The 15,982-nt window shown below is 39.2% G+C and overlaps 1 non-coding gene across 1 annotated transcript; it reads right to left on the reverse strand.

The window, feature by feature from the left end:
- Positions 1-832: 832 nt before the first annotated feature.
- Positions 833-940, reverse strand: LOC112704692 (small nucleolar RNA R71). Its single transcript, XR_003155303.1, has one exon. It is a non-coding gene; the product is annotated as a small nucleolar RNA R71 (small nucleolar RNA).
- Between the last annotated feature and the right edge of the window lie 15,042 nt (positions 941-15,982).

Consider the following 15,982-nt stretch of genomic DNA (forward strand, 5'->3'; position numbering starts at 1 on the left):
TTTTTTCAAAAATCACTTAATTTCTTTCCCACTCTTAGTTTTCGAAAATCATCAATCAATTTTCAAAATTCTTTTAAAATCTTTTAATTTATTTTTGAAAATTTCTTTCCCTCTTCTCACATCCTTCTATTTATGGACTAACACTCCTCCTCAATGCACAATTCGAACTCTATCTTTCTAAGTTTGAATTCTTCTACCTCTTCCTTCTATTTTTCTTTTCCTCTGACACCTCAAGGAATCTCTACACTGTAACATAGAGGATTCCATATTTTCTTGTTCTCTTCTCTTTCATATGAGCAGGAGCAAAGACAAAAGCATTCTTGTTGAGGCTGACCCTGAACCTGAAAGGACCTTGAAGCGAAAGCTAAGAGAAGCTAAAGCACAACTCTCTGTAGAGGACCTAACAGAAATCTTCAAAGAAGAAGACATGGCAGCCGAAAACAACAACAATGCAAACAATGCAAGAAAGGTGCTGGGTGACTTTACTGCACCTACTCCCGACTTCTATGGGAGAAGCATCTCTATCCCTGCCATTGGAGCAAACAACTTTGAGCTTAAGCCTCAATTAGTTTCTCTAATACAACAGAATTGCAAGTTCCATGGACTTCCATTGGAAGATCCTCATCAGTTTTTAGCTGAATTCTTACAAATCTGTGACACTGTCAAGACCAATGGGGTTGACCTTGAGGTCTACAGACTTATGCTATTCCCTTTTGCTGTAAGAGACAGAGCTAGGATATGGTTGGACTCACAACCTAAAGAAAGCTTGAACTCTTGGGAAAAGCTAGTCAATGCCTTCTTTGCAAAGTTTTTTCCACCTCAAAAATTGAGTAAGCTTAGAGTGGAAGTCCAAACCTTCAGACAGAAGGAAGGTGAATCCCTCTATGAAGCTTGGGAAAGATACAAACAATTGATCAGAAAGTGTCCTTCTGACATGCTTTCTGAATGGAGCATCATAGGTATCTTCTATGATGGTCTGTCTGAACTGTCCAAGATGTCATTGGATAGCTCTGCTGGAGGATCTCTTCATCTGAAGAAGATGCCTGCAGAAGCTCAAGAACTCATTGAAATGGTTGCAAATAACCAATTCATGTACACTTCTGAAAGGAATCCTGTGAACAATGGGACGAATCAGAAGAAAGGAGTTCTTGAGATTGATACTCTGAATGCCATATTGGCTCAGAACAAAATATTGACTCAGCAAGTCAATATGATTTCTCAAAGTCTGTCTGGAATGCAAGCTGCACCAGGCAGTACTAAGGATGCTTCATCTGAAGAAGAAGCTTATGATCCTGAGAACCCTTCAATGGAAGAGGTGAATTACATGGGAGAACCCTATGGAAACACCTATAATCCTTCATGGAGAAATTATCCAAATCTCTCATGGAAGGATCAACAGAGACCTCAACAAGGTTTCAATAACAATAATGGTGGAAGAAACAGGTTTAGCAATGGCAAGCCTTTTCTATCATCTTCTCAGCAACAGACAGAGAATTCTAAGTAGAGCCACTCTGACTTAGCAACCATGGTCTCTGATCTAATCAAAACCACTCAAAGTTTCATGACTGAAACAAGGTCCTCCATTAGAAACTTGGAGGCACAAGTGGGTCAGCTGAGTAAGAAAGTTACTGAACTCCCTCCTAGCACTCTCCCAAGTAATACAGAAGAGAATCCAAAAGGAGAGTGTAAGGCCATCAACATGGCCAAAATTGGAGAGGAGGAAGAGGCAGTGATTGCTACTGAGGAAGACCTCAATGAACGTCCACTGGCCTCCAATGAGTTCCCTCATGAGGAACCATGGGAATCTGAGGCTCACACTGAGACCACAAAGATTCCATTGGATTTACTTCTGCTATTCATGAGCTCTGATGAGTATTCTTCCTCTGAAGAGGACGAAGATGTCACTGAAGAGCAAGTTGCTAAGTACCTTGGAGCAATCATGAAGCTAAATGACAAGTTATTTGGTAATAAGACTTGGGAGGATGAACCCTCTTTGCTCACCAAAGAACTGGATGACTTGACTAGGCAGAGATTACCTCGAAAGAGACAGGACCCTGGGAAGTTCTCAATACCTTATACAGTAGGCACCATGACCTTCAAGAAGGCTCTGTGTGACCTAGGGTCAAGCATAAACCTCATGCCTCTCTCTGTAATGGAGAAGCTAGGGATCTTTGAGGTGCAAGATGCAAAAATCTCACTAGAAATGACAGATAATTCAAGAAAACAAGCTTATGGACTTGTAGAGGATGTTCTGGTAAAAGTTGAAAACCATTACATCCCTGCTGATTTCATAGTCCTAGAGACTGGGAAGTGCATGGATGAATCCATCATCCTTGGCAGACCCTTCCTAGCCACATCAAAGGCTGTGATTGATGTTGACAGAGGAGAATTGATCATTCAAGTGAATGAAGAATCTTTTGTGCTTAAGGCTCAAGGATATCCCTCTGTAACCATGGAGAGGAAGTATGAAGAGCTTCTCTCAAAATAGATTCAAACAGAGCCCCCACAGTCAAACTCTAAGTTTGGTGTTGGGAGGCCACAACCAACTTCTAAGTTTGGTGTTGAACCCCCACATTCAAACTCTAAGTTTGGTGTTGGGAGGTTTCAACATTGCTCTGAGTATCTGTGAGGCTCCATGAGGGCCCACTGTCAAGCTAATGACATTAAAGAAGCGCTTGTTGGGAGGCAACCCAATGTTATATTTATCTATTTTCCATTGTTATTTTATGTTTTCTGTAAGTTGATGATCATGGGAAGTCACAAAATCAAGTGAAAAAGCAAAAACATAATGAAAAATAGAAAAGAAAAAACAGCACACCCTGGAGGAAAGGTTGCTGGCGTTTAAACGCCAGTAAGGGCAGCAAATGGGCGTTTAACGCCCAGTCTGGCACCATTCTGGGCGTTTAACGCCAGAAAGGGGCACCAGACTGGCGTTAAACGCCAGAAATGGGCACCAGCCCGGCGTTTAACGCCAGAATTGGCAAAAAAGAGCATTTTTGCTCGCCACTTGGTGCAGGGATGAATTTTCCTTGACACCTCAGGATTTGTGGATCCCACAGGATCCCCACCTACCCCACCACTCTCTCTCTTCTTCACCCATTCACCAATCACCTCAACACCTCTTCCCCAAAAACCCCTCACCTATCAAATCCCACTATTCTCTTCACCACTCACATCCATCCTTCATAAAATCCCACCTACCTCACCATTCAAATTCAAACCACTTTCCCTCCCAAACCCACCCATTATGGCAAAACCATACACCCCCTCTCCACTCCTATATAAACCCATCTTCACTCCTTCATTTTCACACAACCTAAACACTACTTCTCCCCATTGGCCGAACCACAAAGCCTCCTCCATCTCCTTTATTTCTTCTTCTTCTACTCTCTTCTTTCTTCTTTTGTTCGAGGACGAGCAAACCTTCTAAGTTTGGTGTGGTAAAAGCATTGCTTTCTATTTTTCCATAACCATTTATGGCATCTAAGGCCAAAAAAACCTCTAGAAAGAGGAAAGGGAAGGCTAAAGCTTCCGCCTCTGAGTCATGGGAGATGGAGAGATTCATCTCAAGGGTGCATCAAGACCACTTCTATGAATTTATGGCCATGAAAAAGGTGATCCCCGAGGTCCCTTTCAAACTCAAAAAGAGTGAATATCCGGAGATCCGACATGAGATCTGAAGAAGAGGTTGGGAAGTTCTTACCAACCCCATTCAACAAGTTGGAATCTTAATGGTTCAAGAATTCTATGCTAATGCATGGATCACCAAGAACCATGATCAAAGTGTGAACTCGGACCCAAAGAATTGGCTTACAATGGTTCGGGGGAAATGCTTAGATTTTAGTCCGAAAAATGTAAGGTTGGCATTCAACTTGCCCATGATGCAAGTAGATGAACACCCTTACACTAGAAGGGTCAACTTAGATCAAATGTTGGACCAAGTCCTCAGAGACATTTGTGAATAGGGCGCTCAATGGAAGAGAGATTCAAGAGGGAAGCCGGTTCAACTGAGAAGGCATGACCTCAAGCCTGTGGCTAGAGGATGGTTGGAGTTTATCCAACGCTCAATCATTCCCACTAGCAACCGGTCCGAAGTTACTATAGACCGGGCTATCATGATTCATAGCATCATGATTGGAGAGGAAGTAGAAGTTCATGAGGTTATATCCCAAGAACTTTATAAGGTGGCGGACAAGTCCTCTACCTTGGCAAGGTTAGCCTTCCCTCATCTCATTTGTCACCTTTGTTATTCAGTCGGAATTGACATAGATGGAGACATCCTTATTGATGAGGACAAGCCCATCACTAAGAAAAGGATGGAGCAAACAAGAGATCCCACTCCTCATGAAATCCCTGAGATGCCTCAAGGGATGCACTTTCCTCCACAAAACTATTGGGAGCAAATCAACACCTCCCTAGGAGAATTGAGTTCCAACATGGGACAACTAAGGGTGGAGCACCAAGAACATTCCATTCTCCTCCATGAAATTAAAGAAGATCAAAGAATCATGAGAGAGGAGCAACAAAGACAAGGAAGAGACATTGAGGAGCTCAAGCACTCCATAAGATCTTCAAGAGGAAGAACAAGCTGCCATCACTAAGGTAGACCCGTTCTTTAATCTCCTTGTTCTTTAATTTTCTGTTTTTCAAATTTTTATGCCTATGTTTATCTATGTTTGTGTCTTATGATCATTAGTGTCTATGCCTTAAAGTTATGAATGTCCTATGAATCCATCACCTTTCTTAAATGAAAAATGTTCTTAATTGAAAAAAAGAAAAGAATTGCATGAATTTTGAATTTTATAATAGATTAATTATTTTGATGTGGTGGCAATACTTTTGGTTTCTGAATGTATGCTTGAACAGTGCATATGTCTTTTGAATTTGTTGTTCATGAATGTTGGCTCTTGAAAGAATGATGAAAAAGGAGACATGTTACTGAGGATCTGAAAAATCATAAAAATGATTCTTGAAGCAAGAAAAAGCAGTGAATACAAAAACAAAAAGAAAAAAAAGAAAAGAGAGGAAAACGAAAAAGAAAAAAAATAAAGTCATAATCCAAGACAAAAAGAGTGTGCTTAAGAACCCTGGACACCTCTAATTGGGGACTCTAGCAAAGCTGAGTCACAATCTGAAAAGGTTCACCCAGTTATGTGTCTGTGGCATGTATGTATCCGGTGGTAATACTGGAAGACAGAGTGCTTTGGGCCACGGCCAAGACTCATAAAGTAACTGTGTTCAAGAATCATCATACTTAACTAGGAGAATCAATAATACTATCTGGATTCTGAGTTCCTATAGAAGCCAATCATTCTGAATTTCAAAGGATAAAGTGAGATGCCAAAACTGTTCAGAGGCAAAAAGCTAAAGCCCCGCTCATCTAATTAATACTGATCTTCATAGATGTTTTTGGAATTCATTGCATATTCTCTTCTTTTTATCTATTGGAGTTTCTACACACCATAGATTAAGGTGTGGAGCTCTGCTGTACCTCGAGTATTAATGCAATTACTATTGTTCTTCTATTCAATTCAGCCTATTCTTATTCTAAAATATCACTTGTTCCTCAACTTGATGAATGTGATGATCCGTGACACTCATCATCATTCTCACCTATGAACGTGTGCCTGACAACCACCTCCGTTCTACCTTAGATTGAGTGGATATCTCTTGGATCCCTTAATTAGAATCTTCGTGGTATAAGCTAGAATCGATGGCGGCATTCAAGAGAATCCGGAAGGTCTAGACCTTGTCTGTGATATTTTGAGTAGGATTCAAGGATTGAATGACTGTGACGAGCTTCAAACTCGCGATTGTGGGGCGTTAGTGACAGACGCAAAAGAATCACGGATTCTATTCTGACATGATCGAGAACCGACAGCTGAATAGCCGTGCTGTGACAGAGCGAGTTGAACATTTTCACTGAGAGGATGGGTGGTGGACGAAATTGTGATCACTGTTCTTTAAGTTGTATGAAATCATTATTGTGGCACCAGTTGTTATCACAACTCCGTTCAACTAACCAGCAAGTGTACTGGGTCGTCCAAGTAATAAACCTTACGTGAGTAAGGGTCGATCCCACAGAGATTGTTGGTATGAAGCAAGCTATGGTCACCTTGTAAATCTCAGTTAGGCAGATTAAATTGATTTATGGGTTTCGAAAATAGAAATAAGAAAATAAAAAGAATAAACGAGATAGAAGACTTATGCAGATTCATTGATGAGAATTTCAGATAAGCGAATGGAGATGCTGCATGGCTCAAGGACGCCTGCTTTCCTACTGCTTCTACTCAATCCTTCTTACTCCTTTCCATGGCAAGCTTTGTATAGGGGTTCACCATCAACTGTGGCTACTTTCAATCCTCTCGGGAAAATGATCCTATGCGGCTGTCACTCGCACGGCTAATCGTCTGGAGGCATCACCCATGGTTGATGGCTACATCCCATCCTCGCAGTGAAAACTAATGCTCACGCACTCTGTCACAGTACGGCTAATCACTGGTTGGTTCCCGCTCCTACTGGAATAGAATCCCTTGATTCTTTTGCGTCTGTCACTAACGCCCAGCACTTGCAAGTTTGAAGCACGTCACAGTCATTCATTACCGGAATCCTACTCGGAATACCACAGACAAGGTTAGACTTTCCGGATTCCCAGGATCCTACTCGGAATACCACAGACAAGGTGAGACTTTCCGGATCCTCATGAATGCCACCATCTATCTAGCTTATACCACGAAGATTCTGTTGGGGAATCTAAGAGATACGCATTCAAGCTCTGTTGCATGTAGAACGGAAGTGGTTGTCAATCACGCGCGTTCATAAGTGAGAATGATAATGAGGGTTACTTATCATCACATTCATCATGTTCTTGGGTACGAATGAATATCTTGGAATAAGAATAAGAGAGATTTGAATAAAAGAAAATAGAACTTCATTAATACTTGAGGTACAGCAGAGCTCCACACCCTTAATCTCTGGTGTGCAGAAACTCCACCGTTGAAAATACATAAGCAAAGGGTTCAGGCATGGCCGAATGGCCAGCCCCCCTAACGTGATCAATGATCTCCTAAGATGAAGAATAAAACAAAACTGAGACCAAAGATGTCTAATACAATAGTAAATTATCCTATTTATACTAGACTAGCTACTAGGGATTACATGAGTAAGTAATTGATGCATAAATTCACTTCCGGGGCCCACTTGGTGTATGCTTGGGCTGAGCTTGATCAATCCACGAGCTGAGGCATCTTCTGGAGTTGAACTCCGAGTTATGACGTGTTTTGGGCGTTCAACTCCGAATCATGACGTTTTTCTGGCGTTTAACTCCAGACAGCAGCATGAACTTGGCGTTCAACACCAAGTTACGTCGTCATTCTTCGAATAAAGTATGAACTATTATATATTGCTGGAAAGCCCTGGATGTCTACTTTCCAACGCCGTTGAGAGCGCGCCAATTGGAGTTCTGTAGCTCCAGAAAATCCATTTCGAGTGCAGGGCGGTCAGATTCCAACAGCATCAGCAGTCCTTTTGTCAGCCTTCTTCAGAGTTTTGCTCAAATCCCTCAATTTCAGCCAGAATTTACCTGAAATCACAGAAAAACACACAAACTCATAGTAAAGTCCAGAAATATGAATTTAACATAAAAACTAATGAAAACATCCCTAAAAGTAGCTCAAACTTACTAAAAACTACCTAAAAACAATGCCAAAAAGCGTATAAATTATCCGCTCATCAATGGGACTGTAGCCATTGACAACGGTGATGCCCAACATACAGCTTGCCATGGAAAGGAGTAAGAATGATTGGATGAAGACAGTAAGAAAGCAGAGAGACGGAAGGGACAAAGCATCTCCATACGCTTATCTGAAATTCTCACCAATGAATTACATAAGTATCTCTATCCTTATTTTATGTTTTATGTTATCCTCTATACCCATTTGAGTTCGCCTGACTGAGATTTACAAGATGACCATAGCTTGCTTCATACCAACAATCTTCGTGGGATCGACCCTTACTCGCGTAAGGTTTATTACTTGGACAACCCAGTGCACTTGCTGGTTAGTTGTGCGAAGTTGTGATAAAGAGTTGAATTTGCAATTGAGCGTACCATGTTGATGGCGCCATTGATGATCACAATTTCGTGCACCAGTTATGTTTTGTTGAGTTTTATTAAGTTTTAGAAGGTTTTAGTGCAAAGTTCACATTTTTGGATTCTACTTTGAGTTTGTGTGTTTTTTTATGATTTCAAGTAGTTTTTGGTTGAAGTTGATGAGTTTTGGCAAAGTCCGATTCAAAGGCAAGGAAAGCATAACAGATGCTATCAGATTCTGACCTCCATGCATTCAAATGAGCATTTTTGGAGCTACAGAAGTTCAAATGACGTGTTCCCAATGGCGTTGGAAAGGTAACTTCCAGATCTTTCCAGCAATATATAATTCTCGATACTTTTCTTCAAAGGAGACTGCCTATATTGAGCATTGAACGCCCAAATCACTCCCTTTCTGGTGTTCAACGCCCCCAGAGGACTGATAAACCCATATTTTATGATATATTTTGTGCTTAGTTTGAGTGACTTATTCAATCCTTCACCCACTTATTCATATTAATTACATGGTTTTACTTTCCCTTCCTTATTATGTGATGTATGTGAAAAACATGTTTTCTATGCTTTATAATTAATTATTTTAATTACCTATATTTCCATTTGATGCCATGATTAGTGTGTTGAGTAGTTTCAGATCTTCTAAGGCAGGAATGACTTAAAGGATGGAAAAGGAAACATACAAAAATGGAAGGAAAGCGTAAAACGGAGTTTTGGAGAAACTGGCATCCACGCGGCCGCATGCCAAGCGCGAAGAAGCAGTGACGCGGCCGCATGACTGACGCGACCGCGCACCTAAAGAAGAACACCTATGATGCGGCCGCATGACTGACGCGACCGCGCGATAAGGAAAACTCCAATCTACGTGACCCCGTGACCCACGCGGATGCGTGATAGAGGCCACGCACCAGAAATTGCAGAAAACACTTAAGGCGGGTTTTGAAGCCCTTTTTGGCCCAAATCCAAGTCCAGAAGGCATAGACCAGAGGTTATGAAGTGGGGGAATGCATCCATTCAAGTAGTCTCCAATTTTTAGTTACTTTCCATGATTTAGGTTTAGTTTGGAGAGAGGTTCTCTCCTCTCTCTCTTAGGATAGGGATTTAGGACTTCTCTTAGTTTTAGGAGTGACTCTCGATCCCAGGTTCAATGTTTCTTTTTATTTACTTTCTCTTTTATTTGTCTATGAACTTTTCCATGTTACATTTGATATTTCTATTTAATATGATTTGAGGTATTTTCAGATTTATGATTGCTTTATTCTATTTATGATGTCTTCAATTTAATTTAGAATTTTCCCTCTTGGCTTGAGTTAAATAATTGGTAACTCTTGAATTATCAAATAAAGCAGTGGTTGAAATTGGCAGATCGCTCTAAAGCTAGTCTTCCCACAGGGATTGACTAGGACTTGAGGATCAAATTAATTATTGCACTTGACTTTCCTTTGCTTTAGTAAAGGTTAACTAAGTGGGATTAAAATCCAATTCTCATCACAATTGATAAGGATAGGACTTCCAGTTCTAATACCTTGCCAAAAGTTTTATTAGTTATTAATTTGTCAATTCTGTAATCTATTTCTCTTGCTTGAAACCTTTTTCAACCCCAAACACTGTTTTTCCATAACCAATAATAAGAACATACCTCCCTGCAATTCCTTTGAGAAGACGACCCGAGGTTTAAATACTTCGGTTAAAAATTTTAAGGGATTTGTTACTTGTGACAACCAAAACGTTTGTAAGAAAGGACTTTTGTTGGTCTAGGAGCTATACTTACAACGAGTACTTAATTGTAAAGATTCTTAGACCACGCAAAAGTTCTCTCTTCAAGGACTAAAGCCAGTGTTGAACGCCCAAATGACCCTCTTCCAGGTGTTCAACGCCACCAAAGGAGTACAAGGCAGCATGGAAAACCCCCTAATGGGTGTTCAACTCCCATTCCTCCAGATGGATGTGGGACGCCAAGCTCTGCCCAGGCCCTAAACCAAAGTGGGACCAAGAGTGGACTTTCGCACCTCTAGTCTAGTTTATCCTATTTTTGTACTTCTTAGTTGTTAAAGTAGTATATATAGGAGAAGATCAACCATGTTTAGGATCTTCTACCACCACTTTCGAATTACACACTACTTTCTGTACAGTATGAGCCACTAAACCTCCTAAGTTAGGGTTAGGAGCTCTACTAATTCTCATAGATTAATAATATTACTGTTTCTATTTCAATATTTGTCTGATTCTATTCAATGATGCATTCTCATTCTTCAATCTTATGAATTTGGGGTGAAATGTGACATTCATCCTTGTTCTACATGGGTTTGCATGAGTTTTGACCGGGATAGTGGAAGCCAGAGCTTGAGGACGCATCACAGGTTCCAAGAGATTTATCTGGGCTAATCGGGGGGTACGTGACATATAATCTTGTTAGTTCTGGGTAGATGAGGTCTCTGTGGCACTAAGGCTAGATTTAGAAAAGTGCATTCTCTGATCAGGAAGATTCGACCTTGTCTGTGGCATTTTGAGTAAGATCACCTAAAGGGAAGTGGATTGATTAGTGCTTCACCTTTGGCTATAGTGAGAAACCATGAACTAACTTGATGAGAGGACATGAGTTACTCAAATATGGTAGATTGATATGGTTTAGAAGAGATTAACTTGATGAGAGGACATGAGTTAATCACTTACGGCTTCCATTGAATGAATCATTCGTTTATTGAGATAGACAGTAAAAAAAGTTAATCTGGAAAGATAAAGCATCTCCGAAGCCTTAACTGAATCCTTATCATTGTTTTTACATCAATCTGATATTTCTTTCTTTATTATTTTATTTATGCTTTCAAACAACAACCATCTTTTCTAATCGCCTGACTAAGATTTGCAAGATAGCCATTGCTTGTTCAATCCGACAATCCTCATGGGATTCGACCCTCACTCACTTGAGGTATTTCTTGAACGACGTGGTGCACTTGCTGGTTCAGTTGTGCGGAGTTCAATTCCCCGCACCAAGTTTTTGGCGCCGTTGTCCGGGATTGTTCGAGATTGACAAACTACCGGACTATTTTGTTGCTTAGATTAGGTACTTTTTACGGTTTAATTGCCCTTTTAATTGTGTTTCTTATTTTCTTGTTCAAAAAAAAAAAACCAACAAAAATAATCTCATATTTTCTTTTGTTTGAGTCCTATGTCAGTCTTTAAGTTTGGTGTCTCTTAGTGTTTTTCTTTTCTTAAATTTTTGAAAAGTGTTCTTGTGTGTTCTTCATTGTGTTTGAATTGTTCTTGGTATTTTTCGTTGTTTAATTTTAAAAATTTTAAGTTTGGTTTCCTTTTATGTTTTCCTCAAAAATTTCGAAAATTAGAGCCTTTTGATTTCAAAAATTTTAAGTTTGGTGTCTTTAAGTGTTTGTCCTTTTTATCTTTCAAGATTCAAAATTCAAATTTCAAACTTCCTTATTTATCTTTTTAGATCTCTATCGCATCTTTTTCTTTAATTTCAAAATCTTATCTCATATTTATTCAATTTCAAAATTTTAAAATTCAAAATTTCAAATTTCAAAAATTCAAAATTTTCAAAATTCAATTTAAAAAATTTAAATTCAAATCTTTCAAACCTTATCTTTCCTTGTTTGACTTTTTCTTTCCAATTTTAAACTTCAAGATCTTCTTTTGACTTTCCCTTTTTAAATTTCAAAGTTTAAAATCAAATCTTTTATTTTCAAATCTTATTAGTTAATTAGTTACTTGTTTGATTCTTTCTAATTCTTCTGTCTCTCTCTCTTCTAGTTTTCAAAAATCTTTAACTCTTTCTCTCTCTTCTTTTTCGAAAACCCTCTTCTTCTTTTTCTCTCTATTTTCAAAAATTCATATCTCTCTTCTTTTCTTTCCTCTAACTCTATCACAAGGAGATCTATATACTCTAGCATAGAAGATTCCTTTCTTCTTTTTCTTTTTTTGGTTTCTTTCTTCTTATTTATGAGCAGGAATAGGGACAAAGAACCTCTCTTTGAACCAGATCTTGAACCTGAAAGACCACTAAGAAACCAATTGTAAGCTCAAGCTAGCAGAACTAGAGGCAATCTCATAGAGACCTTCAAACAGGAAGCTGAGAATTCCCTAATGACAGCTAATCCGAATGATTATGACAACACAAAAAAGGTCCTTGGATCTTATACTGCACCTAATTCTAATTTCTATGGGCACAACATCTCTATTCCTGCCATTTGTGTAAATAATTTTGAGCTGAAGCCTCAACTGGTCACTCTAGTTTAATGGAACTGCCAGTTTCATGGACTTCCACAGGAAGATCCAAACAAATTCATATCTGACTTTCTGCAGATATGTGATACTGTCAAAACTAATGGAGTAGATCCAGAAGTTTACAAGCTTATTGATGAGCGGATAATTTGTACGCTTTTTGGCATTGTTTTTAGTATGTTTTTAGTATGATCTAGTTAGTTTTTAGTATATTTTTATTAGTTTTTAGTTAAAATTCACCTTTCTGGACTTTAGTATGAGTTTGTGTGTTTTTCTGTGATTTCAGGTATTTTCTGGCTGAAACTGAGGGACCTGAGCAAAAATCTGATTCAGAGACTAAAAAGGACTGCAGATGCTGTTGGATTCTGACCTCCCTGCACTCGAAGCGGATTTTCTGGAGCTACAGAAGCCCAATTGGCGCGCTCTCAACGGCGTTGGAAAGTAGACATCCTGGGCTTTCCAGCAATATATGATAGTCCATACTTTGCCCAAGATTTGATGGCCCAAACCGGTGTTCAATGTCACCCTCAGAATTCCCAGCGTTAAACGCTGGAACTGGCACAAGAATGGGAGTTAAACGCCCAAACTGGCATAAAAGCTGGCGTTTAACTCCAAGAAAAGTCTCTACACGAAAATGCTTCAATGCTTAGCCCAAGCACACACCAAGTGGGCCCGGAAGTGGACTTTTATGTCATTTACTCATCTCTGTACACCCTAGGCTACTAGTTCTCTATATATAGGACCTTTTACTATTGTATTTGGGCCTTTTGATCATGTTTTTATGATTGAACCCTCTTTGGGAGGCTGGCCATTCGGCCATGCCTAGACCTTGTTCTTATGTATTTTCAACGGTGGAGTTTCTACACACCATAGATTAAGGTGTGGAGCTCTGCTGTACCTCGAGTATTAATGCAATTATTATTGTTCTTCTATTCAATTCCGCTTGTTCTTGTTCCAAGATATCACTTGTTCTTCAACTTGATGAATGTGATGATCCGTGACACTCATCATCATTCTCACCTATGAACGTGTGCCTGACAACCACCTCCGTTCTACCTTAGATTGGGTGAATATCTCTTGAATTCCTGATACACGATGCATGGTTGATCGCCTGACAACCGAGTGCTCGCCTGACAACCGAGCCAGCCATTCCATGAGATCAGAGTCTTCGTGGTATAGGCTAGAACTGATGGCGGCATTCAAGAAAATCCGGAAGGTCTAACCTTGTCTGTGGTATTCTGAGTAGGATTCAATGATTGAATGACTGTGACGAGCTTCAAACTCCTGAGGGCGGGCGTTAGTGACAGACGCAAAAGAATCACTGGATTCTATTCCGGCCTGATTGAGAACCGACAGATGGATAGCCGTGCCGTGACAGGGTGCGTTGAACATTTCCACTGAGAGGATGGAAGGTAGCCACTGACAACGGTGAAACCCTTGCATAAGCTTGCCATGGAAAGGAGTAAGAAGGATTGGATGAAGACAGTAGGAAAGCAGAGAGACGGAAGGGACAAGCATCTTCATACGCTTATCTGAAATTCCTACCAATGAATTACATAAGTATCTCTATCTTTATCTTTATGTTTTATTCGTATATCATCATTCATATCCATTTGAGTCTGCCTGACTAAGATTTACAAGGTGACCATAGCTTGCTTCATACCAACAATCTCTGTGGGATCGACCCTTACTCGCGTAAGGTTTATTACTTGGACGACCCAGTACACTTGCTGGTTAGTTATGCGAAGTTGTGTTTATGCCATGGTATTGAACACCAAGTTTTTGGATTCATCACCGGGGATTATTTGTGTTGTGAAAAGTATTGATCACAATTTCGTGCACCAAGTTTTTGGCACCGTTGCCGGGAATTGTTCGAGTATGAACAACTGACGGTTCATCTTGTTGCTTAGATTAGGTATTTTTTCTTCAGAGTTCTTAAGAATGAATTCTAGAGTTTCATGATGATCTGTTGAAATCTGGCTGGCTGTGAAGCCATGTCTAATTTCATTGGACCGAGGTTTCAACTTATCATCACAAGAGCTTGTTGATTTCTATCAATCTTGCTATTGGAGCAGTGATCTGCTAAGGCTTGGCTGGCCTTTGGCCATGTCTAGTGTTTTGGACCGAAGCTTTCTTTGAAAGCTTGGCTGGCTGTGAAGCCATGTCTAATTCCTGGACTGGAGTCTTAGACTAAACATTGCATGATTCCTGGAATTCTCATTAAGAATTTTGATACCTTGATTTTCTTTTTCCACTTAATTTTCGAAAAAGCAAAAAAAAAATTTTAGAAAATCATAAAATCCAAAAATTTCTTGTTTGAGTCTAGAGTCTCATCTTAAGTTTGGTGTCAATTGCATGTTTCTGTTTTTCTTGCATTCATTCATGTGTCTTAGTGATCTTCAAGATGTTCTTGATGATTTCATTACTCTGATCTTTAATTCCTCTTGACTTGAGTGTTTATGTGTCTCATATGCATTCTCATTAGTGTCAGTAGTATACAAATTGCTAAGTTTGGTGTCTTGCATGCATTATTATTTGATTTTAGTTGCATTTTGATTATTCCTCACTATTAAAAATCCAAAAATATTTTTAATTTGTGTCTTTTCAAGTCAATAATACAGAGAATTGAAGATTCAGAACATACAGCAGAGGAATTATACAGAAAAAGCTGGGCGTTCAAAACGCCCAGTGAAGAAGGACAGACTGGCGTTTAAACGCCAGCCAGGGTGCCTGGCTGGGCGTTTAACGCCCAAAAGGGTAGCATTTTGGGCGTTAAACGCCAGAATGGATACCATTCTGGGCGTTTAACGCCAGGATGGCACAAGAGGGAAGATTTTGTTTTCAAATCAATTTTTTTCCAAGTTTTCAAAGTTTTTCAAAATCAAATCTTTTTCAAATCAAATTTTTTCAATCAAATCTTTTTCAAAATCAATTTCTTTCTATTTTCAAAGATACTTGCTATCAATTAATGATTTGATTCAACATTTCAAGTATGTTGCCTTTTCTGTTGAGAAAGGTTTAATGTTTGAATCATATCTTTTCTTGTTAGTCAAGTCATTAATTTTCAAAATCAAATTTTTTTAAAAATGTTTTTCAAATCATATCTTCTCAATCACATCTTTTTAAAACCAATCATATCCTCTTAACCACATATTTTTCAAAATAACTTTCAATCAAATCTTTTTGATTTCTAATTTCAAATTCTTTTTCAAAAATCACTTGATTTCTTTCCCACTTTTATTTTCAAAAATCAATTAGTGTTTTTCAAAATGTTTTCAAAATCTTTTACTTGATGTTCGAAAATTACTTCCCCTCTTCTCACATCCTTCTATTTATGGACTAACACTATTCCTTAATTCAAAATTCGAACTCCATCTTCTTTGATAAGTTCGAATTTTCTACTTCTGCCTTCTATCTTTCTTTTCCTCTGACACCTCAAGGAATCTTTATACTGTGACATAGAGGATTCCAAATTTTCTTGTTCTCTTCTCTTTCTTATGAGCAGGAGCAAGGACAAAAGCATTCTTGTTGAGGCTGATCCTGAACCTGAAAGGACCTTGAAGCGAAAGCTAAGAGAAGCCAAGGCACAACTCTCTGTAGAGGACCTAACAGAAATCTTCAAAGAAGAAGAACCCATGGCAG

Source organism: Arachis hypogaea, chromosome 7 (assembly GCF_003086295.3).
Source record: "Arachis hypogaea cultivar Tifrunner chromosome 7, arahy.Tifrunner.gnm2.J5K5, whole genome shotgun sequence".
Classification (NCBI taxonomy): Eukaryota; Viridiplantae; Streptophyta; class Magnoliopsida; order Fabales; family Fabaceae; genus Arachis; species Arachis hypogaea.